The following is a 25,772-nucleotide window of genomic DNA, read 5'->3' as shown; positions in this document are numbered from 1 at the left end:
TTATTTGCTGACATCCTGGTCGAGGGCACCCAGCGCCTCCGGAGCCGAGGGAGATGTGACAGGAAAGCTTAGTGCTGGGCCGCCCCAGCTTTGGCATCAGCCCCACTTTGTGTGAATCCTGATTCTGCTCTCTGCCCTTACGCAGGGTTTTGTCGGTCTGTTTTACTTCTCTGGACCCTCATTTCCCCAAGTGTGGGTTGGGATAACAGTGCCTGCACCACAGTACTCTGAGGAGTGGGCGGCGGCCACCAGGTGTTGGTTGGGGGAGGGGATGGCCCCCCGGGGCTGCACCCCGCTGAGGAGATCTCCAGGAGGGATGCCTCTGGACCCTTCCAAGTGACGCCTGCCCTGGATCTCCCCACCCGGAGCCTGCATCTCCCTTCTCAAGGACCCCCCCCCCCCCCCACTGATCCCAAGGACGTCCTTCCCTCTGGCTTCCAGGAAGTGGCCTGTGGAGGCAGGGCAGGAGAGATGAGGGAGGGAGTAGGGGAGAGCCCGGGGGTATTTCCTCCCCCTGTGGCTCCCTGCGCCCCGGGCTGGGGCCCTGCTGACTACAGCTCCAACCTGAGGCCCCTCTGTTGCTTCAGCTCTCACCAGTTCAGGTAACCCTGTTCCCTTTGTGGCCAAGTGGGGCCACCTGCAGCCCTGACCTCCCGATCTCTCAGAGGCCTTCCCCACTGTCACCCACTCCCTCCTTCTTGGAATGTTTCCCCTGGCTTCCCTCCTACCTTCCCGGCTGTCCCTTGCTCTCTTTCTCCCCAAATGTTGGGGTGCATGGGGATCTGCTCCCATCCCCCTGCCCTTCTCACACCTCCTTCCCTGGGTGAGCCTGTTGATGCCTGTGAGCTCTCTGCCCGTGGTTCTTAATCATTTCAGTTCCCCCTTGACAGATACCTCGAATCACCCTTTATTCCCCTGAAATGAAATGGCATACGTATGCATATAATTCCCCGAGGAGAACCATCCCAGCGCCCTAACTGAAATATCAGAATGAGCCATTATAGGCTAATGGTGAAGTGCACAAACAGTGGTTCAAATCCTGGCTTCTATACTTTCCAGCTGTGTGACCTTGGGTAAGTCCCTTAACCTCTCTGTGCCTCAGTTAGCTCTCCAGTAAAAAAAGCAGGGGGGATTTGTTTCCTCTATGTAGCACTTTGCTGGGTAGAGTTGTTATGAGGATTAAGTGAGTAATTATTCATGAAGTATTTAAAACAGTGCCTGGCACATGCTAAGAGCTAAGCGAGTTCTGATTAAACTAATAAGGAAAGTAATTTAAGAGGAGGTGTGTTTCAAGTTGTAAATACTTTTATCGACTACACTAAAAGACATGCTAAAATAGCAAGACGCTTGTACCTATACATAGAGCCCCCTGAATGTGACAGCCCCGAATGCGGACTGGTGAGGAGACTGTCAAGTTGGCAATTCAGATACCACAAGTAGTGTTGACATTAAGTATGTAATTTTCTGAAATGGTGACAACTCTGGGTAAGGTTCTGTACAAGATAAAGAGCAGTCTTCTTTCAATTTACACGGAAGCCATATTTCTGGCAATTTCAGGGTATGTTGAAATTCAGAGCATTCATACAAAAATGCACAAGACTTGGGCTCTTGCTCAGACACAAATAGGTGTTTTTTCCTCTACTTCGATGTCTGGTAGAACATTCCAAAGTCAAAGGGCATATGGGACATTCTTTGTGGTATGGACTGTTCTGCACATCACAGCGTGTCCAGAACCCTGGGCCCCACCACTAAATGCCAGCCGTGGCCCCCAGTCATCATGAAAATAGACAGCACCCCCTAAAATTCCCCCCAAAAAAGCATCCAGGAGGCCCCTGGGTTCTATACCAACTGCCAGACTTTTCCAAATCCCAAATTGTGTCTCCTGCTTGTTGACTTCCAGTTACCCTCAGGCCAAGTTCAAATTCCTGAACCTGATGCCCAAAGTCCTCATAATTCAGCTTCCTGCTTACCTTCCCACAGGCCCCACCCTCCCCCCACACTCAGCTGCTACGCCTCCCCCTATTCCCAGCTAACACACACACACACACACACACACACACACACACACACACAGAATTGTTTTTTTGCTGTTAAGTCTTCGCTCCCGTGTCTGCTCCCTGGAAAGCCCACCACTCCTCCCTCCACCTGGTCGAATGCCGTGCTGATAACCTTGCCAATCCTTTAAGACCTTCTGGCGTCCCCTCCTCAGAGCAGCCTCAGTCCCCCCAGGCTTGTTGGGGCCTCTCCTGTGCTCCCCCCAGACCTGTGGGCTTCCCCAATTGACCTCAGCACTGAACATACCCTGTTCCAGTTGCGAGTCTCCATCTTAGGAGGTCTGCACCATCCTAAGGCAGAGCACATAGCAGGTGAGAGCCATTTAGCCTTTGGCCTTCAGAAGCTCACATCTAGTGCAAAGGCTGACACATGGACAATGCTGGGAGACACTTGCTCAGAGCCTGGTGGGAACCCCAAGGACAGAGAGGCCAGCCGCCAGAGGGCAACTTCCCAGAGGAGGTGGAACCTTGGGGTGTGGATAGATTTCCAGGTAGAGAGGAGGCAAAAGGCTGACCCGGCTGAAGACTCAGTGGGGGCAAAGGTCAGTTGTGCGTCTGTCCCGTCAGGGATTGCAGGCAAGTGAGTATGGCCTGCGGTCAGGATGTGGAGGGGCCGTGGTCAGAGGTGAGGCTGGCGCACCAGCAGAGAAGAGCTCATGCCAAAGCTGCCAAGGAGGTGGGGCTTTGTCCCGGGGGCACTGGGGAGCCGTGGGAGGGATTGAAGCACTGCCGCGGGGGAATGATACATTCGGTCTGCATGTGGCAGAGGGCCCTCTGGGGGGAGTGTGGAAGATGCACTGTAGGAGGGCAGGAGTAGAAATAATCCGGGGCAAGGTCACAAAGCCTAATTAGGACAGGGATGAGGGTAGAGAGAAGGGTGGGCATTTGTGTGGCTGAAACAACAGAGCTTGAGGTCTGCTGGGGCTGAGAAAAAGGGAGAAGGCTAGTGTGCTTCTCTGGGGAAGCATCCCAGCTTGGTGGACGACCTCCCCGCCCCAACCAGGGGTGAGGGTGGAGCCAGGAGCAGTCAGGTGCCCCTCCTCCCCAGCCCACAGGACAGGCTGCAGGCCCCTCTGGGGTCACTAGAGGGAGCTCCAGGATAGGCCAGGCTCCCCTCCCGGCAGCGGCCAGCCTCCACCCCCCCCAGGGGCTAGGACCCCCCCCCCCCCACGGCTCAGATGTGGGCTTTGTGGGTCCTGCCAGGGCCTGGCCCAAGTGCAGTTGCTCACAGACTTGGGCCACCTCGTCCTCCAGCCACTGGGTTTGCCGGGGGCAGGAGGCATTTCTTGAGCTGAGAGCAGGTGGGGGCAGAGGTTGGGGACTGCCAGCAAGCAGCACAGATGGCCTGTCCTGCCTTACCTTGCACCTCACCCTCTACTCCCACCGGGAGAGGGGAGCAACCCGCTCAAGGTCACATCACTGTCAGAGGCAAGGCCAGAGCCAGCCAGAACTGCTGTCCCCAGCTGGGGATGGAAATGGACCGGAGCTCCCAAGTCAGAGCAGCTCTTGAACCAGAACAGTGCAAGCAGCCTTGGCAAGACCCCCTGTCCCTTACTACAAAACCTTCAGTGGGGGGGGGGGGAGTTTCCTTGAGCCACCTCCCCGTGTCACCTGGGACCCCCAGGCGTGGGGGAGATAGCTTTCCTGGCCTGGAGGCAGGGAGAGCCTGGCAGGTTCAAGGAATGGGGCGGAAGGCAGGATGGCCCGAGGACTGATGGCTGCTGGGGGGATGGGGACGCCCCGTTAGGGAGTCTGGGGGCCGCCTGGGAGCAGGGGGGCTTCAGCAGTCCTCCTCCATAGGAGGCAATGCCCAGAGAGCTCAACGCCAAGACAGCCTGGCGTTTGCAAAGGATCGCTCCAGCTGCAGAGAGGGGAGGGGCAGGATTACAATTTTTGGAAAAGTGATTGGCCTCTCTACTTGAGTCTAGATGACACAGTCTTTTAAATTTTTATGAAAACAAAAAATGAGTAACGAATGGAGACCCAGGAAGAGGAAATCCATTTCCTTTTGAATCTGATGGAAAGAGCACATCCAACCCCCAAATAATGTCAGCAGGATTGTAATCATCTGTAACAAAAGGTGCGATCCCAGCCGAACTCAGTGCAAGCTGCCTCCTCAGTTGAACCGAGAACCCCAAATCTGAAGCCCCTTTCAACAACACGGCTCTGGTGGCCCACGTGGAGGTTTAGGTGGGGGCAGGGACTAACCCAAGGTCATATGGCAAAGTTGGAACTGGAACAGACTCCTGACTCTCAAGCTTGGGTCTCCTCTCTCTGTACACGCCTGTTTGTCTGCACACGCCGCACGCACACACACACACACACACACACACACCCCACCCCACACAGGAAATGCTTTCCAAACTCAGATATGCAAATACCTGCATATAGACAGACTCACAGATTTGCTCACCTAGACACACCTAACTTGCCTGGCTAGAAGTGTGTGGACGTCCACACGGTGCCCCCCAGCGCACCCAAATACATGGACAAACATATTCGCATTCACACACACAGGTGCTCATACACACAAATATCTGATCACGCCAAATCTAAATACTCACATGTATCCAGATCCCGGCACAGGGCACACACATGCAAATATCTACAGGTTCAAACACATCCCTCAGTGCACGTCTACAAACACACCACTCACATAACGGACACACAGACTGTCCTAAACATTCACGGACACACTCACGGGAACGGCATACCTCACAGCCCCGTGAGGCCCACCAGCCGACACTCCGGGCTAAACAGCCATGTCCTCCGGCTCACCCCCAGGCGTGCTGGTACTGAGGGCAGCGGGGAGTGTCCTGGAGACCCTGCCACCCCTCTGTAAGGGCCTGGGGATCTGAGATGGGCAAATGCTGCCTCCTGCGGGAGCCCAAGGACACCAGGCCCTGTGCACTGAGCCAAGGCTGATTCATGGCAAGTGCCCAGGCAGCTCGGGGGCCGGGAGCTGCCCCCAGGCCCACCCTCGCTCAGCCCCGGGCTCTCCCCTCCCAACAGGAGTGTGTGAGTGGGTGGGTTCCAGTATGTGTCCTATTGGGGGGCTGGCAGGGGCAAAGTCAAGACGGATGAATTCAGCTACTATGTGGCTTTAGGTTTCCTTCTTTCATTCATTCATCTGATACTTAATAACATTTTGTGAATCAGGCAGAACAAAGACAAACAAAGGGCTAGGAGGGCAGTCTGGGGGAGGACAGGTGCACCCAGAGCCAGAGCTCTTGTATTACACATTGTGACAATTACACAGAGCTGAGGAGGCCTGAGAGACCTGAGCTACACCTGCACTGTGGGACTGAGCAGTTCACATTCTTATCTGAGCCTCAGTTTCCTTCGTCGGAGAAATAGGGACCACAATCTCCCAGACCACCTCTTGGGTTTGTTGTTAGAATCAAATTTGATGATGGGTGTGGCAGTGCTTTCGGGGAGAAAGGGAAAGGTTTAGTAAAATAAGAGTCAGACATTTACTAGGCACGAGCTGTGGGCCAGATCCATGGTACGGGAATGTGGATAGGTGCATGGGCCATGGAGTCAGAAGCCTGGCTGGGTTCTAATCCCTGTTTTGCCAAGACTAGCTGTGTGAGCTTGAGCAAGTTACTTAATCTCTCTGAGCCTCTACTTTCTCATCTGTAATATGGGTATAATCCTCACTGTATACGAGTGCTGGGGGATAGTGCACCGGAAAGCTCCGGGCCTGCCACAGAGCAGATGTGCAAGTTAGCCAGTTCCCATTATTATTTCTAAGCTTTCATGTATTCATTCACGAAACACTTGCTGAGCAGCTACTATAAACCAGCCATGATTCTAAGGGCTCTCCAAATTTTGACTCATTTAATCCTTCTAACAACTCTACTATCGTCCCTGTTTTACACTCGAGGGAACTGAGGCACAGAGAGCTCCCGTCACTTATTCGAGGTCATGCAGCTGCTAGAGGCTGAGCTGGAACTGGAAGCCAGGTCTGTCGGCCTCTCTAAACCCATCTAGAAGACATGCATTTCTTCTTAGGGTTTAAAGTCCTCCCCTCTCCCCAGGAGCAGCCCCTGTTAAATAAATCATCCAGAAACGGTTTCTAATTCCCAGACTTGGTTGCAAATGAATTATTCACATTGTAGGGCCTGCGAACGGCTGGCTGGGCCTCATTACCCGAGAAGGGCTCCCCGCCCGCAAGATGTCACTCCCTCCCCCAGGGCATGGGTCCTGGTGGGCCAGCCAGAGGCTGCCAGAGTTGGCGGGTGCCTGGGCTGCTCTGGGAACTGGGAGGAGGGGCTTTCCTCCTCCCATTCCCAGTCTTTGCTTTCTAATAAGCTCACAGCCTGGTGTTGTCAAGAAAACATAAGCTCTGGCCCCAGCCAGTCCTGGGTTCCAATCCCGGCTCTGCCCTCAGCAGCTGTGTGACCTCAGGTAGGTGGCCTACCCTCTCTGAGCCTCTGGGGAGGCTGACCGGCCCACCCTACTTCACACTTTCTCTTCTTCCTCCAGATTTGTGGGCTGAGGCTTGTGCTGCCCAGCCAGGTCCTGTGCTGGAAGCTGGGGACAAAGATCCTGTCCTGGGGGGATGCTCATCTTCTACTTCCAGTACCTGGCTGAAACCCATGTCTGAGCCAGAGCCCTGGGGCTGGTTGTAGAGGATACTGGGTGCTCCAGAGCCCCCCTCCAGGGCCAGGTATCCAGCCCAGCTGCTGGGAACATTGACCGCTGATGGCTTCTAGGCTATGCCCACTGCCACGGGCAGCAGGGGGTCAGTCCCTGACCAGTGCGGAGCTACCGACGCCCAGCTCCCTTACTTCAACTGGGACAACCCTGCAGGGGCCTCAGCTGCAACCTCATTGTGGGCCAGCTTCTCCCTCTGCCCAGTCCTGCCTTCCTGCCTCCTTCCAGGTGTACCTTCCGAGGGCATGCCCCAACCAACCTGGGTGTAATCCTCCAGCTCAGCATGTTTCCAGGAACCCCATCTAACGTACTTGTCACAGACAAGACCCAATCTCAGCAGTAAAGGAGACCCAGTGCAGATCACCAGTACTCAACACTGCTTACAGGCTGAACCTACATTCTGCTCCTCGTACCAGGCTGAGCCCAGTTATCACATGGGAGGCAGAACTAGGGTATAATCAGTGGGAGGTAGAAAGGGATTGGAGTCTGGCTTAGACGGAGAACAGGACAGAAGCCAACCTCAGAGGAGAAGATGAACTGACGACCGAGGGCAGCCAGGAGGTCAAGGTCACAGACTCTCATTCCACAGGGAGGTCTTTTTCAAAAGCAACTAAACAGGATCTTCTTTATGAAAAAGCCAAATCTGAACCAAGAATGATAAGATTAGTCATAATAGTTGCCGTTTCTCGAGCAAGGAGTATGCCCTGGGCACTGTGCCGTGGGATCTGCTTCATGCTCTTACTGTCTCCTCAGAACAACCTCATGGGGCTCTATTCTCACCTATTTTACAGATGAGGAAGCCGAGGCTCACAGGGTTGAAATGACTTGTGCCTCAGGCCTGGCAGAACCAGCATTCAAACCCTGGACCATTCTGTGCTTCTGTGGGATCTAGGTTCAAGCAGAGACTGGTGTTCCGAAGAAAGGCCCCTAAGGGGCTTCCAGTCCCCGGGGGTCATCCGAACTAGCTGTTCGCCAAGTGCCTGTGACTGCCCAGGGCAGCAAGCGGAGTCAGGGAAAGAGAGGTGGGCAGTCCGTGAGTCCTTGTCACTGTGACCCAGTCCCAGTCTCAGGCAGGCCACTGTTCCTCTCAGAGCCCTCCAGTTCATATATCTGATTCCAACCCCCATCTGCATGGCACAAAAGAGGAAACTGAGGCCCAGAGAGAGGACACTGCTTGCCCAGACTTGCAGAGCCAGGACTCAGGAATTCCTGACACTTGGTCTGCTGTCCTCTGTTCAGTGTATGGAAGAACGAAGGCCACTGCTAACTGACCGAATGTTTGCGGCCAAGATTCAGATGTTGAAACCCAGGCCCCAATGTGGTGGGTATTTGGAGGTGGGGCCTTTGGGAGGTGATTAGATCAGAAGAGTGGAGCCTCATGAATGGAATGCCCTTTATGAAAGAGACCCCAGAGAGATGCCTGGCCCCTTCTACCCTGTGAAGTTGTAGCAAAAAGACATCTGTCTGTGAAGCAGGAAGCAGGCTCTCGCCAGACACTGAATCAACCAGTACCTTGATCTTGGACTTTCCAGCCTCCAGAACTGTGAGAAATAAATATCTGTTGTTTATATCCAGTCTATGGTATTTCGTTATAGCAGCCCAAGTGGACTAAGGCAGCCACTTTCCCCATCTGTTCCGCACTGGTGATTCTTCCTTCCATCCGCCCGTGCACACCTCCGTCCATGCATGCATCCATGCGTGCATCCCTCCACGTGTTCACCTACCCATGTGTCCACGCATGGATCCACCCGCAACTGTGTGGTGAGCATCCTCTGTGCACCAGGTCTGGGCTGGGTGTTAGGGACAGAGCAGGCAGAGCCTACCCTTGCGGAGTGCACAGGCTGGCAAACAAACAGCCCGCAGAAACCAAATGCATCACCACTGTGCTAAGTGCTGGGAAGAGGCAGCTCAGGATGTTGTGAGTGGGTGTAACAAGGACCGTCTCTCTCAGGAGTGTTCTCTGGGCCCCAGGGAGCTGGTGGGCAAGAAACCTGCTGAGACAGCCCCATGGGCCTGGCCTCGGGGGACAGAAGCTATGAGAAAACCGTGAATGATGCCCTCGTGGAGCCAACTGGCTTGGCAAGGCCGCAACCAGCCCACCTGGCCCTTCCAGCCAGTGGGCTTCCTTGGCTGCAGCCGGAGGTAAGTCAGGAGGTAAGTGGGGCGGGGGGAGGGTATCTTTTGAAAATCTCCTCCAGATTTGCTTTGTGAGCCATCCCAGCTGGAGCCTGAAGCCTCCAAGAACTGTATCGGAGCTTTAGGAAACACAAGAGAAGTTATTTCAGGAGAAGGGAACAGCATGAGCATACATGTGGAGGTGGGGATAGTAGACAGACCCAGGAAGGTAGAGCGAGGAGAGAAAGGGGAGGAGAAACTGAGTCCTGGTCCCCAGGGACTTCACCAGCACTCTGGGGGCTCAGCTCCCACCATACACCAGTAGCAAGAATTACTGTTAAAGGCTAACTGGGTGCCCAAAGAGGGCCATGCGCGATCCCCATTTCATTCTCACTGGATCCAGTAAGATCGTTACTGCTGGTTCCCATTTTATAGACAGAAAAACCAAAATCAGGAGAGGTTGAATGTGTCATCCAAGAGCACAGAGTTAGCAAGTAAAGGGTCAGGATACAATCCCAGCCCAAGTTCTTAACACGCCCCTAGTGTGCTCAGTAAACCAGGGGAGGAAATCTGGACATGTGAGGGGCAGCGCCCAGGCTGGCTCCACCGTGGTCTCGTCTGTCCCTCCCACCAAACTGAGAGTTTATTTACCTCTGTCACCGCACGACACTAGGTACAGAGTTGGTGCTTAGAAAATGCCGTGAATAAATAACCATCGTAAGAATGGACACTCATAAAGCACTCACCATGTGCTCTGCCCCCACAACCCTGTGAGGGCATGCCGTTATTACTCCCATTTCACAGGTGGGGATACTGAGACTTAGCTAGTAAGTAGGAAGGCCCTGATCCACTAGGCAGCAAGTAAATAACTACACCAGCAAACCCATTGATAAGCATGAGAAATGACCAGTGAACGGATGAGAGCAAAGGTGAGTAAATAAAAGGTGCAGAGTTGAAGGAGGGACAGAGGGAGCCAAGGTGAGATGTGGGGCTCAGCAGAGTGCAGGAGAGGGGAAGGCCATTACGCTTGTCCCACCTCCAGCTCCCACGAAAATGGCCTTTCCTCCTCCCAGGGCGGCTTGAGTTCAGGCCAGGCTGTTGCCTAGCAACAGGGCCCTCACCCGGGCCCCGCCCCCTTCAGCCGGCCAGAGCTGGGCACCTGCAGCCAGCTCCAAGCTCACCCCTGCCTCCAGGAATAGGGACCCTGGGCTCTCAGGCTGGGGGGAAGAAGGCCAGGGCCAGAGGGGTGGGCCTGGTTGGGCTCCGGGGCTGAGAGAAGAGCCCCAAGACCTGCTGGGGGAGGGGGGAGAGGGCCGCCTGGACCAGCCATTTATTCGGAGGGCGGTCGTCCACCTGGCACAGCGGAGTGGAGGCACTCGCAACTGCCCAGAGCCGTGGCCACGGGACCCTGGGTTGGAGAAGGTCTTGGATGAGTCACTTCCCTTCCTGAATCCATTTCCCCATCGGTAGAAGGGGGACACGTGCCCCCTCTCCAGCGGGTCCATGTGGGGCTAGAGTAGGGCCAGGGGAGGCTTTACTTGGGGAGCGTGCAGGCTGCTTCTAGAGGAGTAAGATCTGGGGCCAAGGCCTCTCACAGTCCCTCCAAGAGAGGACGAGTTGCCCTGGGTGGGAGCACGGGGCCTAGAGGGTTCCCTCAGGAGGTGGGCCAGTGGGACTTCTCTAAGTGGGGTGGCTGGGGAGTAGGAGAATTGGCAGAGGAAGCCAGCATCCTTTCAAAGGCCTGGAGGCCGGAGCTTGGTGCCCACTCAGCAACAGCGACTCTGCTCCCGGCCCGGCCCATTTACACTCAGTCCTCAGTGCAGCTCCGGAGATGGGGAGCTGTGCTCCTGGCCCGTAGGAAATGAAATGTTGGCTCAGAAAGGTAAAGAGACTTGCCCCAGGTCACACAGCTGGCGAGTGGCGGAGCCACGTCCAGCTCCGTCTCCCCTGCTCAGATGGGTGCAGCAAAGAGCAACCGGCATTTGGCAAAAAATGGCCTCAGTGGAGTCTGCAGGGGCCCCTCCTGGCACCGCCAGGGGGTCTGGACTTGGTGCAGAGGGTAGTGGGGAGCCACTGATGGTTGCTGAGCTGGAAGAGAAGTGCCCCGGGCTGGGTCCTCAGGTCCCTTGGTGCTGTCCTGGGCCATCTGTCTCCGCCTCCCACACCTGCCACCCTCTGCAGCCAGCCACCCCCGCGGCTTCTCAACCACACGGAGAAGCCATGTGTGACGGAGGAGAATGTAAAAATATATGTATGTAACTGAAAAACAACGTGCTGACAGAACACAGCTATAAATACTCTGACGGGTGCAGAACCATTCCTCGGATCCTGCTTCCTGCTGCCTGAGGAGCGGGGGCACGGGGCTTGACAGGTGGGGTGGGGACTCGGGAGGGAAAGGAAAGGGGGCAACTGCTTGTGGACCTACTTTGTGCCGAAAGCTTTACAAGCAGTATGTCTCTGAGTCTTCCCAAAAACCCTCTCAGAGAACCACTACTGCCTCATTTTCAGTTCACAGGCGAGGAAACTCAAATTCAGAGAGGTAGGTCATCTGGTCAAGGTCACACAGCGAGGAGGCAGTGGAGCTGGGATTCCAGCAAGCCCTGCCATGGGCCAAAGAAGAGCAAGTGGGCTCAGGTTCTGCTTCCTTCACTCCTTGTCCAGGGCCAGAGAGAGCTTCAGGCTTCCAGGCCCTCCCCTGCTTCCATGCCTTCCATGGCTCCCCAGTGCCCTCCAGATAAAGACTAAACTCAGTGAGGCCCTTAAGACCCTGTGCTCTGGCCTCTGGCAAACCCCTGAGCCCACCTCCCACCATGTCCTGATCTCTGAGACACAGAGACCTTCCGTCAGGACCTCTTCGGGACCAAGTGCTCGGCCCCCGTACCTACTATTTCCTTTGGCAGGCATGTTGTTCCTCTCTCCTTGCTTCCACCTACATTGGGGCCTCAGCTTAATCCACTTCTTCCCAGGCCTCCACCGCTGCTCAGGTTCCCTGCAAACCCTGAAGCTCAGCTGTAACCCCGTGGGTCATTACGGGTGGTGGGCCACAGCTGGTGAGGGCAGACCCAGGGCCGGCTGCCGGCCGCGTGGCCACAGCGTGGGTGCCCCCGAGTGCTTGGCTCCTCGGGAGGTGCCGGCTCCCGTAAATGCCCCTCTGATGCATGGGTGGGGCATGACACAGAGCTGGAAGAGGAGCTGGCTTCAGGGCTCCGGGGGAGAAGGAAGGAAAAGGAGGAGAAAGAGAGGCAAAGGGGCCTCCCGGGGCCCCCACAATGGGCACTGGATACCCACGGAGAAGACCTGGGAGTAAGCCGGCCCCATCTCTCAGACCCTCCCTGGATCGGGACGAACCTTCCGCCTGGGGTCTGAGCCTGCCTGCGCCTCTGGCCGGTGTGCAGCTCAAAGGTAAGTCTGCCAGGGGTTACCTGTTCGTCCTCAGACCTTCCCCGTAGACCAGCACCGCCCCCTGCGAGGAAAGTGTGAGCCACCTAAGGCATTTTTACTTTCCATTTTCTAGTAGCCACTTTTTAAAAACAAAAGAAGCAGCTGAAGTTAATTTTAATGTTCTATTTAACCCAGTATACCCCCATATCATTTCATGTAATCCAGATAAAAAAATTGTTGAATTTTTTTTTTTTTCTTACTAAGTGTTCAAAATCTGGTGTGTCTCATATGCGAACAACACATCTTGGTTTGGGCTAGACACATTTCAGGTGCTCACTGGCCACGCGCGGCTACTGTATTGGGCAGCAGTGCTCTAGACTACGCCTTGATGAGAGCCAGGACCATGATTGTAGCCACAGTTATCTCCAGGGTCTGGCATGTGACGGAGACTCAGGGAATGTTTGTTGAATGACTGGCTGACCGACTGGATGAACGGAAGAGTGAATGCACGAATGAACAAATGATCCGACACCTTGTTAGATCAAAAGCCAGATTCCCAGCACGTGCCATGGAAAGAGCCTAGATATAAATTCTCGTCCCACTTCCGCCTCCAAGTCTTCCCATGACCAGAAGTGAGTCCGTCCCCTCTCTGGGCCTCAGTTTCCCCATCTGTACAATGGATTGTGGGTTTGGACTGCATGATGTTTTTCCAGGCTCTCCCTAGAGGTTCTTAAGGGGAGCCCTCCCTCCTCTCTGCAGCTCCTTTCCCTAAGTCAGGCCCCCAGGGAAGTCCCCCACAGCCCCAACAACCCCACTGTCCCCTCTCTTGTGTGTGAGACAGGAGGTCTCAGGGGAGGCCTCCGGGTGACCTTCTGTGCAGAGCAGAGCCAGGCCCCAGAGGACTCCTCCACACGATAGCCGTGGCACAGGAAACAAGGCCAAGGTGTGTCCTCGGTCTTGGCCCTCCTCCTTGGTCACCTCTGTGGCTCACATTTGTTCCAAGCTAGGAAGACAGCAGGGCTGTCTTGTCCCTTCGCTTCTGTAGAGGAGGAAAAGGGAGGGCCAAGAGATGTGCCAAGTCCAGCCTGAGGCGGCATAGTGAGCAGGGCAGAACTGGGCCTCTGCTTTCCTCACCTGAGAAATGGGCACAAAACCTGCCTCCCTCCCATCGAACATCAATGCCTCAAACCCAGGCTCTGCTGCTTACAGCCCTGTGATCTCGGGCAAGAGGCTGTACCTTGCTGAGCCTCTGGAAGTGCTGATTTGTAAGTGGGGATGGTAACAATACCAACCTCATGGGTTGAGTGCCAGTGAAATGTGTTAACATACGTAAAGCGCTTGTACAAGTGATAGATATTATTATTAGCCCTCACTAAGGAGCCATTCTGCAGTTCAGATGAGGCAAGGGGTGTGACTGGGGTTTACAAACCATAAAGTCCTCTCTTGAGAGGCAAGCATTTTTTGGCTGCAAAGGAGGTTGCAAACCGTAATACGCGTTGTGACTTGCAAAGTGTTTTGTAAATGTTGCCACATTAAGGAGGCTATTGTAGATTAGCTTTTTATAATCTGAAAGGCACTTCAAAATCATAAATCACTTCGGAGACCATAGAGCTCTTTGTAAGGGCTTTCTAGACTGTTGAGTGCTGGGCAAGTCTGAAACGAGTGGCCTTTCACAGCCATGGGCGAGAAGCAGGGTGGGAGTGGGCAGAGGAAGAAACGAGAACCAGAGGTTGGAAGCAGCGGCCGTTTCCCCTCCGATCTGGGCACTGTCCCCGCCTGTGCCAGTCGGTGCGGAGAAATTCCAGCGGATCTGCAGATGCCTGCGATTCTGCTCTGAGGCCAGGCGGCCTGGCTGCATCGCTGACTCAGCCAAGCGGGAGGAGTGAAGCAGGAATCAGCCCTATCTTCCTTGCACTTGTGCCTTGTCTTTTAATTTTTTTTCCTACCACAAAGGCAATAAACCTGACACCATTTAAAGATTTCCCTGTGGGCCGGGGAGGTGGTGAGCTCCTGGGCTGCCTGATGACCTTGCTCTGAGGCCCAAGTCTGGGCCTGCTCTGGAGACCCAGCCTGGAGAGCCTGCTGCCCCCAGGTTGACAGAATAGCAGGGGTTCAAGGGCTGGGGGCAGGTGGTGCAAAGGCCCTGGGCTGTGAAGTCCACGCCCGCCTGCCCCGGGGGGGTTCCAATCCCAGCTCTGCCTGCTACTTTCTCACCTATGACCTTGGGCAAGTTCCCTTACGCCGAGTTGGGAGTCCCTCAGCTATAAAAGACTGATAATGTCCATTTGTGTGTAGGCATTGGGTGGCCCGGTGTGCCTGCAAATTCTGTCCCTTCTGCTTTCCATAGGCCCGGGAGCCTTCCAGTCAGGGAGAAAAACAAGGTGAGGCAGCTTCTAGAGCTTTGGGGTTATGGGCATGGGATTTCAAGTCATAAAGACTTGGATTCAAATCCTGGCTCTGTGACATATAGCTGTGTGTCTTTAGGCAAGTCACATCACCTCTCTGAGCCTTCGTTTCTTCAGCTATAACATGGGCCTAATAATAGTCGCTACCTTGTAAAAAGTTGATGAGGATTCGGAGATGTGTATATGGCTCGTATGGCATAAAATTTGGCACCTAAGAAGCCCATCAATAGTAACTCCGATCTGCCACGACCCGAACCATTCTGGGAGCCCCGTTGTGCTTCCCAGGGCCGTGCAATTCCCCTTCCTGTGCCTCCTCGCATTGGCAATTACTTGATAAAAAGCCTGCCTTATCATGTGACCCAGATGACAGCTGGGGCCCTGGGCCCTCCGGATCCAGCTCGAGCCACCCCCCCGGGAGTTTCTGGAGAAACCTTTTTTCCAGCCCCATCTCCTTGCGGCCCCTGGGCTGCGTGATGTTGACCCCCAAGGGGAACCTCCTCTGAGCTCCTTGCAAACCATGTGTGAGCAAATGCGCCCTTCGCTGTAGATGTCAGAGATGAAGGAGGGTCTGCTGGACCCTTCCTGCCCTCGGAGCTCATGCCAGGCTTTCCCCACTTGCTGGCATCTGCCTCTCTCCCTCCTGCTCTGCCTTCCTCTTTCCCTCTCCTACCTTTTCAGAAGCAAGACATCAGCATTTTCCCTCTTGCCTCCTGCAGCGTACCTCAGAACAAAGCCAGACTCTTCCCAGGGTTGTGATGAATGCAAGTTTTCTTCATCTAGTTGCATCCACGGGTCTGTGTGACCTCTCAGGGCCGGGACTGTGTCCCTGTTCGCTGTTGTATGCCTAGCCCCCAGCCCAGTATTTGGCCCCCAGCAGGCAGCTGGGAAATACGTGGTGAGTGAAGGAACAGATGAGTAGGACAGGGGCTACCGGGGCAGGGGGACCAGAAAGCTGCCCTCTGTGGTTGTCTAGGGCCCTCTGCTCTTGGAGGTCAGTTCCGTGGCAAAGGGACTAATTGAGGAAGAGGCTGAAGCTGATGTGTGTCTGTCTCGGGCCCCAGAAACAATCGAGTACTAACACATTCTTGGCTCCTTCGAGGGCCATGTGAACATGAACACTTGGGCGTCCTTCTTTAGGGTCTGACACTTCCCCATCAGCGACTGCCTCCCCTGAGGGCTACCAAGGGCAGGGCAGTGGTTCTCAGGATGGGCTGCACCTTGACCCACCTGGAAAGTTCGGAACCACCAGAGCCACGTGGGCCTCACACCTTCTCCCCCAAGATCCGATTCAAATGTCTGATGTGGCACCTGCTGACTGATTTGTTAAAAAATCCTAGTTGATTCCAATATACACTGCTGAACCAGAGAAAGGGGCTGGTTTTTTGGTTTTTTGGTTTTGGGTTTCTTTAACTAATGTGTCTGTGATGCCTTGTGGGGTTTCCACGTGAGACCCTCTGAGGCAGCCTGTAGGCTGGTGGTCTAGGCTGAGGGCCTGGCTGGATGATAGAAAGGAAGGTATGTGGACTTGGCAGACATTGGAGACCTGGGTTTGAATCCCCATCTTAAGACATCCCAGCTCTGTGGCCTTGGGCAGGTCACTTCACCTGTCTGCATGTCAGTCTTCTCCCCATGAGTTGGTGATCAGAATTCCTACTGCACAGGTCAGCTGGGATCCATCACCTGGCATGGGGTCCAGCCTAGAGTTGGTGCTCCACAAAGTATGGTTCTGTTGCCTTCCTGAACAAGCTTCGGGGTGGGAGGGGAGGTCAAGTGTGGCCCCAACCCTGGCTCAGTACCTGATGGGAAGAACACTGGCCTAGAAGAAAGTTCTAGTTCTGGCCCATCGTGATATGTGACCTTGGCCAAGCCACTCCCATCTCTGAGCCTCAATGTCCTCATTCAGCTCCAACCTGGGAGATAGTTAAGGGCTGACATTTAAGCGGGTGGACAGACCTGTTTCAGCCAATTCTCTGGGGCAGGTCACTCAGCCACTCTGAGCCTCAGTTTCCTCATCTATAAATAGAGATCCAGTGGTGTGCACATCTCATCACAACTCTGTGTTTAGTGATATCATGTTGCTAACTTGAAATGGGGCACAGCGTGAGTATCAACATCAAACAAATTGGCAAACATTACAAATCAGGATTCCCCCCACCTCCCCTCCCATGCCCCCTCTACCCCCAAAAGTCAGTTTATCAGCATGCCATCCACTGGGACTCAGGTAAGAAAACTTTCACCATGGTTGTTGGGAGATTCAGAGAACTATTGACTTTTAAGCATTTAGCGCAGCACCTGGGACTTAGCACAGTACCTGGGACTTAGCACAGCACCCAGGCACTAATATGTGCTAGTTAAACACACTTAACATTTATCAGCCATCACTTTGTCTCTGGCCTGGTGTAAAATACAATGATCACATCTGTCATCTGCTATAGCTTTAAGAACCCTGGGGAAGTTTTAGAAGAGGAAATTCAGGCTCACATAGGCTCGCTGACTTCAAATGCAATTAAACTTCGCAGGCCTACTATGTGCCGAGTTTATTTTTATATACCCATCTCCGTTCAGCATCACACCCCCCTTTTTCTCACTACAGTTGAGGAATCAAAGGCCCCGAGTGGGCAAGTGACGTGCCCTGGCTCCCACGCTGAGCACGGGGCCCTGTATCTGTCTGGAACCTACGTGTGCTGGCCTCGGCTTCCGCCAGACTCCCTCCCCACCACATCCAGCCACATCCTCTCCTTGATCAGGGCAGGCTTTGCTGATCTGATCTCTCTGGCCCTCTCCAGCTCTGACATCCTCAGTATTTAAATCAGCACATGAATATTTCACAAGCATCCCTGGCGAAAATAACCCCCCGCCTGGTTATGTCAGGCCGAGGCCCCAGTCGCTGCCGGGCGCTCGGGCTATTTGTGAGGCCTGCAATTCTGCGAGGCCTCCCGGCAGCCGCCAAGGAATCGATAGCCTTTAAATAAGTAATTAGAGGAGCTGAAGACATCGGCACAGCCAGGAGTGAGCAGGGGAATATAAACTCAGAACTCTCCCAGGCTCGCTGTGGAGGGCCATGTTCTGTTTCTCGGTCAGGAGATGTGGCAGGGCCTGGGTAGGGCGAGAGGTGGGGGAAGTGTGGGGACGAGGAAGATGAACACATCCCTACTTGGCATCTGCTGAGTCCTCTCCATGTGCCAGGCTTTCTCTCATCGTGGCCGGACCTACTGTTCTAAAGACGCTGAGGCTCAGAGAGGGGAAGTCAGTTGCCCAGGGCCACGCAGCCAGGAAGTGGCAGAGGCTGCAGGCCTGTCTGACTTCAGCACATGGTTTCTCAGCTTGGGCGCTATTGACATCTTGTCGGCGGGGTAATTCTTTGTTTTGGGGATGGGGGGCTGTCCCGTGCCATTGTAGGATGTTTTCGCCCTCTCCTCTACCCTCTAGATGCTGATAGTGCGTCCTCCCCACTTGTGACGACCAAAAGTGCTCTGGACATTGCAGATGTCCCCTGGGGCGGCGGGTGGGGGGGGGCAAATCTCCCCCAGTGGGGAGTGGGGAGCCACAGTTTTAGAGTCTGTTTACTTGGTTATTTCTTTTCTCTGCTGCTGGTGGCTTTTAGGATAAGGAGCAACATCTTTCTCCAACCTAGAGAGGCAGCTCTAGAACCAAAGCTGGCCAGGTGAGAACACACCGGCTGTGTGACCTTGGGCAAGTTCTCAACCTCTCTGTGCCCGAGTTTCCCTCTCTATAAAATGAGTCACCCTCCAAAAAAAAAGGTTATCGTGAAGTTTAAGTGAGTTAGCATATGCAAATCACTTAGAGCAGTGCCTGGCACATACAGCCCAAGGACCTGTGAGACCAAGTCCCAGCCCGAGACTGCAGCCTCACTGGTAGTGTTCCTCCCCTAAGAATGGGGAGAAGGACCCTAGCAGGAGCTGGGAAGAAATCATCTCTGACAACTTCTGTTGTTTCCACCCCCATCGCGCTGCACTCCCCCTCCCACCAGCCCTGGATGAGCTGGAGAAACAGCAACAAGGACAGCCACGTAGTCCCACAGGACCACAAGGTACTAAGAACAGAAGTGGCCACTTCCTCTCCCCCGCGGTGCTGGCTGTGCACAGAGAGGAGCGTGGAGGGCCTGCACCCGATTTACAACAGCATCTGATTAAAATACAGTTCCTTTTATTATCCGGGAAGCCATAAAAATACATATAGACAAACACGTTTTATCCCTGGAGTTGGTCATTGCGTTTTACTGGTCGATGGCGTGTGTGTTTTTGTTATGCTGATGTCTGTTAGAAACAAGGTTCCAGAAGGCTGTCCTCATCTGGGGGCTTGGGAGAAATAGTATCCGGGAGGGCACTGCAGGGCATCTTTGCAGAAACAGCCCCCAGTGTAGGAACGCATATGTTTACCGCATAAATCCTCCCGTTTTTCCCCAGAAGGAAGGGTCCCTAGAGATTACCTGGTTCAGCCTCCTCCTAGTGGAGGAATCTGAGGCCCAGGACACACAGTGCTTTGTCCAGGAGCACAGAACAACTTGGTTTAGCAACTGTTTTCTGAGTGTATTAGTGAACCCCAGGTGCTGTAATAGATAGGCCCCCGATCTCAGGGGCACAATGGAGTTGTCTTTTTCGCTCACATGGCAGGTGTTCTGGATGGTGGATGAGCCCTCCCCATGGTGACTCATGGACCCAGACTCCTTTCTTACGGCTGCACCCTTCCCTAGGGCCTCAGAATCATCTGCTTGCAGCTGGATGGGGAAAGAATTCAGAGGATTGCAGGTTTTTATGGATTTTTACAGAGGTTTTTTTAGGTCAGGCTGGGGAGTGGCCCATGCTGCTTCTGTGCACGTTCCATTGGCCCATTCCTAAGTCACATTCCATATGGAACTGCAAGGGGGGTTGGGAGATGTAGCCTGGCTGTGTGCCCGGGAGAAAGAGACAGGGTGGTGAACAGCTAGCTGACCAGGTCTCCGGGTCTGGCTCGGTGCTGGAAGCTGCCTGGGCAGAGATGACTAAGAAGGCCGACCTGCTCTCTCTCGAAACTCATAACTAGTGGGGGAGGGGAAGCAGCAGCAGGTATAGGTGGCTGATGTCCCCAGCTTTAAGTTCAGAATGAGGACTTGTCTTTTTGAGCCCCCCTCCCATTGATCACTGGAAGTCCATTTACTTCTCTCTAGAGAGACCCCATCCCATGATAAATCCAAGACTCCTGGGGTCCTTGCCAATTCAGTCCAAAAGGAGTCAGCAATCCTGTTTCTCTTTTTTTTTTTTTTAAGCAATCCTGTTTCTAAAAGGTTGCAGATGGGGTCCCTGGGTGGCTCAGTTGGTTGAGCATCCAAGTCTTGATCTCAGGATCATGAGTTCAAGCCCTGTATTGGGCTCCATGTGGGTGTGGAGCCTATTAAAAATTAAAAAAAAAAAAAAAGAAAGAAAGAAAAGGTTGCAGAGAAGACACTGGAAGGCCTGGTTCACTTCCTGAAGGGCCCTATTCTCTGTAGTATTTCCTTTTCGGGGGAGAAAGAGGGAGCCTCTCTCCCCAGGGTTACCTGTCACTTCACACTGCCACCGGCCTGGGCTCTCAACAGAACAGTTCTGGAGAGATGGCGTGGCTCCTCACTTTGCCAGCACACGGGTGCACCTGCGCGTACGCACACACCCCTCAGAACCAGCCATGGCAGACATTCGCCACTTGGGCTAGCTAGTATCTATTTGGGGGGTCCCAAGATGGTGAGAGGACCTCCACTGGGGCAGATATTCTGCATCCCCAGCAGCTAGAATTCGGACCTGCGGCCCAAGGTGTGGCCCATGGGACACGTCCTCCCAGGACTTGGAATCTTTAGAGTGACCCAGGCACAGGGCCGGTCGGACCTTAAAGGCCACTGTAGCAGGATGGCATCCAGTGCTGTGTGGTGCATCATCTCTGTGGCCCCACGGTGCCAGCAGGAGCCACAGTGACCACTGGCAGGTGGCCCCTTGGCTGGGCCTGAGCTCTGGGTGCCTGGTAAGCCTGTTTCTTCAGTCCTCCTGTCAACTGTATGCGCCACTTAACACTTCTCCAGACAACTGCTCTAGGTTAACCAGAGCCAGTCTTTACTAACGACAGCCAAGAACCCACCTTCTGTAGCCTGGGCGGCAGCCGGGCCACCACCCCACTCCCTCCAGGATTTCCTTTGCTGCCAGCTCCACCCAGGGCCATCCCAGACCCCTCCACACCCAGCACCCCCCACCCCTGCTGGTCTAACAGCTTCCACCCTCAAGGGAGATGCCAAGGCTCCCGTCTCTTTTCCTCCAGGACATTCTGAGCAAATCTCTAATTAACCTGTCTGTTCACACTCCTTCCGCATTCAAAGTCCTCAAGAGGGCTGTGGGCAGAACCAACATAATTGGTTTTCTTTGTGATCCTATGCCTTTTATGCCTTTAAAGCCATTAATCTGAGAAGAGGTCCATTGTCTTCACTTGATTCCAAGGGGGCCCGGGGCACCAAAAAGGTGAGGGTCCCTCTGGACTGCAGCCTCAGGACTGCTGGTAACAGGATTCCCTCCTCCATGACACATGAGGCCCCTTTGCCTTATGAGACCCTTACTGGCTGGAGGAGCACCCCATCCTCCCTGCCCCATCCCTTCTGGGAAGAGATCCCTACTTCCTTCTGGGACCAGCTCCTCTCCCCCGCTCTAGATAGAAGTAGGTGGTCCCAGCAGAGGTTGCCATGTTGTCACATGACCTCAGTCTCCAGAGTCAGCTGACTGGTTAGGGAGGACAAGCCAGGCCAGATGGGTCCTTCTCAGCAGTTGCTTTTCTAAATGGGAACTAGGGGGTACCACTCAGAGCTAAGAGCAGTCAAGTTTCCTACAAAGTAGGGGAAGCCAATTTAAGTAGGACAGGGAAGCTGAAGGGAGAGAGATTGAGACAGAGATAGAGATGGAGAGAGGAGAAAAGAGGAAGAAAGAGAAGGGGGGTGAGGGCGGGGGAGGCAGAGGGAAGGGGGAGGGGAGGGAGCTGGCTTCATCCTGGCCCATGGTCTAGCCGTGACCCTGTTGGTTTGCTGTTCATTTTGCTTTGGTTATTCATTGCTTCCTTCAGTACCCCACTTTTGGCCTAGCTGTTGGAAATGGAGTTTGTCACTGTCTGTCTTACTCCCACCGAATCCCCGGGGTCTGCACAGAGCCCGGCACACGGTAGTGAATGAACGAACAAAAGAATGAACAAGGTGCAGAGAGAGTGATTACATGGGGAGAGGTCAGGAACTGCCTGGGGTGGGGGGTGATATTCAAAGTGGGAATTAAAGGGAGAATAGGAGTTTTCTGGATAAGACTTGTGGGGGAAGAGGCTAGAAAAGACAGGGGGGACTAGGTTGAAAAAGTCTTAACTATCAGACTAAAAATTAGGATTTTTACAAGTAGTGGCTGATCTGGGTGTAAATCGGAAGTGTCCCCGAGGATGCCCGAGCTCCATCCATGTAAGTGAGTGTGTGGGTGCTCTTAAGCTCCTCTCTCATCCCAGATTCTAGAGACCCTGCTAATAGGAAAACCGGGTCCTCCTCCCACCCCACCCAACACCTCTCTCCAAACTGCCCCCACAGGGGTCCCCGCTAAGCCTTCCTGTGGCTCCATCCAGCAGGTCCTGATCCTCCCCAAGCTCTGGGCAGCCTTCCCCCTTCTGACTTGGACCCACACCGCTTCTCCCCAGCAGCTCCCTCTCTGTCCTCTCAGACTCTCCTCTTCCCAGGCCCACAGCCATTCCTTATATATCCGTGGCCTCCAGGGCCTGTGCTGGTCCCTCCCCTCGCTCTGCACCCACCCTGCACTGCCCCTTCCTCTCCCATGGCTTCGGGGACCACTCTGAGAGGCATGTTCCCAACACCTCCAGACCCAGCTATCCAGAAGCTGGACCTTCTCCTCCAGGCCCTTTGGATCAAACGCATCCCAAATCAGACTCATCATCTTCGCCTCCTGCCCGCTGTTTGCACCCTCCCTCTGATGTACGTCACGCCTTCTGTTCTCCCAGCCTGTGAGGAGAGGGAAGGAAGCAGGCTCGGAGGAGGGCAGGACAGAGCACACAGGGGGTCTGCCTGGCTCCAGTCACACTGCCTGATTAGGACTCGGGATGGGGCGGGGTTCCTCACCTCTGACCCCCAGGCCTCCCGGGGCCAGGCCAGTAAACGTTGACAAGATCGATTTCCACAGTGTTGGGAAGTCAGCGGTCAGCAGCTGACCACACTGTGAATTATTCAAGCTCCCTGGGATTCCACCAAGAGCAAGGGTTTAACTAAAGCATGGCCCCATTGTCCTCACACCCCCAACTTTCCCTCAGAGGCCTGGGCGGGGAGGGCCACCTCCCCACGCGGCCAAGCGGACGCCTGGCCCAGCCCCCACTCCCACCCCCAACCTGTACATCCCAGGACCCACGAGCCTCTTGGTCCTCAAGTCTCTGGGAGGTGCTCCTGGGCTAAGGGGGTGCTGAGGCCTTGAAGGCAGAACCGGGACCAGGGGCCGGAAGTTACCTGAGGTGCTTTTTTGGTAGGTATAAACCAGTATAAACCAGTCCACAGCAGACCACCATCCGGAGGGACACCTATGGTGGGGAGAGACCGGGCTGTCAAGGAGAGATAACGATCATTTTAAGTGTGATCTAAATTTGTAAACTCTTTGTGACGTTCATACATTATCATGTGGCCTCCAGTCTTTTTTTGGAACCAGGTGATACATAAATAAAAACACGTTAATTTGCTAGTTGATTATTGAACAAGCACTTTGCTAAGGTGCTAGGGGATGAGGGAAGAATATCAACTTGGCCCTGCCCTTGAGTAATACTAGTACTAACGCTAATAATAAGGGGAACTATGATGTGTCGGGGAAGGTTCTAAACCCTCGACCAGCTTCAGGGGACACCACCCTCATCACAACCCAGCGAGGCGGCGGCTGGAACTGTCTCCATTTTATAGGCAAGGCAAGATATTATAGGCGAGGCACAGAGAGGTACAAAAAGTGCCCCAGGTCACACAGCCTGTGTAAATGATGGAGCTGGAATTTGAGCCCCAGGTGCCTGATTTCCGGTCCCTGCTCTCAGCCTCTCTGATCCAAGTTGTGTGAGGGGGTTCGGTTGAGGTCAGGTAGGTGATCACCTAAGTAATGATCTAACAACAGAACTGTGGAGGAGAGATCAGAACTAATCCATCCAGGTTGGGGGGAGGGGATGACAAGTCAGAGAAGGCTTTCTAGAAGTGTCTTTTAAGCCGAGAACTTCTGGAAGAAGTGTCGGATGGGGGAAGAGTCCAGGGAAGGAGGAGCATTTGGAGCAGGTAGCGCGACCAGCTGGACGACCCTGCAGCCCAGGGCTCTCGGAGGACCCCCCCTCCTCCGGGGCCTGGGCAAAGAGGAGCAGACAAGCAGGCCGGTGGCTGCACCTCAGCCTCCCCCTCGCTGTGCCCACTTCCTCTCTGTCTGCCGGCTGTATTTTTAGATCTCTTACTTTCCGATGACTGGTGGGCTGGCAGTATCTGGGCCTTCCTCAGAACTTTTATAGTCTCCTACCACGGGTGTCTCCATCACAGCCCTCCCCTCGGAGACCTGAGCTGCAGAGCTGATTGGAAGCTCCCCCCCCCCCCAAGCCCTGGCCCCTTCACAGATGCCCTCGGGCCCAGGGGCCCACTCTCGATGGCCAGTTGACACCAGCCACCTCTCTCCCTTCTGTCTGCTTTCTCGCTTTCTTCCTCCCGGTTCAGTCCACTCCGCCCCACAGTTCTTATCTGTGCCAGACACAGGGCTGGGCCCTGACAGACAAACCTACAACTGACCTGAGTGCCTTTAGCAGCGCACATGCTAGAGGCAGAGTGGGTGTACACGATTTCTATCCCAAATTGGGACGTGCGTGAAAGCCAAGGGACGCTGTTAACAATTCTGCAGGGAGCTCAGTATCAACCCAAGCAAGCTGAGATACAAGTTCAAGTTCACCCCAGTTCAATAGAAGGATGGACAAGTGAGGAGAGACTTGACATGGGGAGGACAGGTAGAAGGGAGTCTTGGCTGGGGTAATGTCACGTGCAAGGATGTGGCAAGTTTGGGGTAAGTGGGGAGTTTATGGTGGCAATAACCTGGTACCATGGAGAAGGGGCGGAACGAGAGCCCAGGGTGGACTCCAGGTGGGAAAAGATGGACAGTTTGGTACAAGTAGAACAGAGTGGCAAAACCTTGCCGCTCTGCCACCCCTGGGCCCATAGCAGGCATCACTAATCGATCACAGCACTCTCCTTCCCACGGATTCCACCTGCCGGCCCTCAACACAATGGTGGGGCCAGTCACTTCCCGTTGTCAAGTTATGCCCTGGAGGAAACCTATTTGCCACCAGGGGCTCAGCAATGGGTACAGTGTGTTCTTAGCTGGAGAGGAGGCTGGAGTTTAAACTGAGAGAGGCCCAGAATGCGGGACTAAGGAGCTAGAATCTTCTTCTGGTGTTAGGGAGCCATCGGAGGATGTTGGGGGGAGGGATGTACCAAAGACTAACATTTCAGGAAACCAGTGAGGGAGTGCCAATGTCCAGGTGAGAGAGGAAGCCCTCCCCCCAACTGAACTGGGAGCACAGAAGGGAGCCTAATGACTGAGCAGATGTTGTGGGGCAGGAAAAGAAGAGGAAGACTTTAAGGAGGACTCCCAGGCTTCTGGGTGACTGACCTGGAGTCTGGGAGCACGCAGTCTGCCAGGCAGCTGTGCCAACATGGTGGGAGGTCCTGATGGGACTCTTTGCTCCAGAGGTCACCAAACAATGCAAGATCACCAAGGAGAGGGCCACCCTGGGACTCCATGCCCCTCGGGGTGGGGGTGGAGCAAACTGGTTTGGCAGGTGTTAGCAGAGAGCATCAGAACCTGGAGAAATTCACCTTTTGAGGGAAATGAACAATCACCAAGATCTCATCCCTGCCCCGCAGGACCCGACAGAGGCAAAGAGGGGCCTGCGGTGATTCCTGCCCCATCTCTGAGAAATGGGAGCCCCAGGGAGCTGCTTGCAAAGTTTGGGGGGTGACTGCCACAAGGGGAAACTGATATGCCATTCCCTGGCTGGATATCTGCTTAGTCATGGGCTGCTACCTGCCCCTGGGCCACCAGCATGGGCCATAGTGGCCCAGGGCCAGGGTAAGGCCCCTTGGGGTTTGGTTCCTGAGAGGCACAGGGAT

The 25,772-nt window shown here is 54.5% G+C and overlaps 1 long non-coding RNA gene across 1 annotated transcript in view; it reads left to right on the top strand.

Moving 5' to 3' along the window:
• Positions 1 to 8,561: 8,561 nt before the first annotated feature.
• The window catches only part of LOC118545533 (uncharacterized), a 36,381-nt gene continuing 19,170 nt past the window's right edge, over positions 8,562 to 25,772 (top strand). The window contains exon 1 of the long non-coding RNA XR_013443832.1: positions 8,562 to 8,855. This is a non-coding gene — a long non-coding RNA (uncharacterized LOC118545533). The remainder of the gene's footprint in view (positions 8,856 to 25,772) is intronic.

The sequence above is a fragment of the Halichoerus grypus genome, chromosome 14 (genome assembly GCF_964656455.1).
Source record: "Halichoerus grypus chromosome 14, mHalGry1.hap1.1, whole genome shotgun sequence".
Taxonomy (NCBI): Eukaryota; Metazoa; Chordata; class Mammalia; order Carnivora; family Phocidae; genus Halichoerus; species Halichoerus grypus.
Note: the sequence above shows the minus strand (reverse complement) of the source record. Positions and strands in the feature narration are given on the sequence as shown.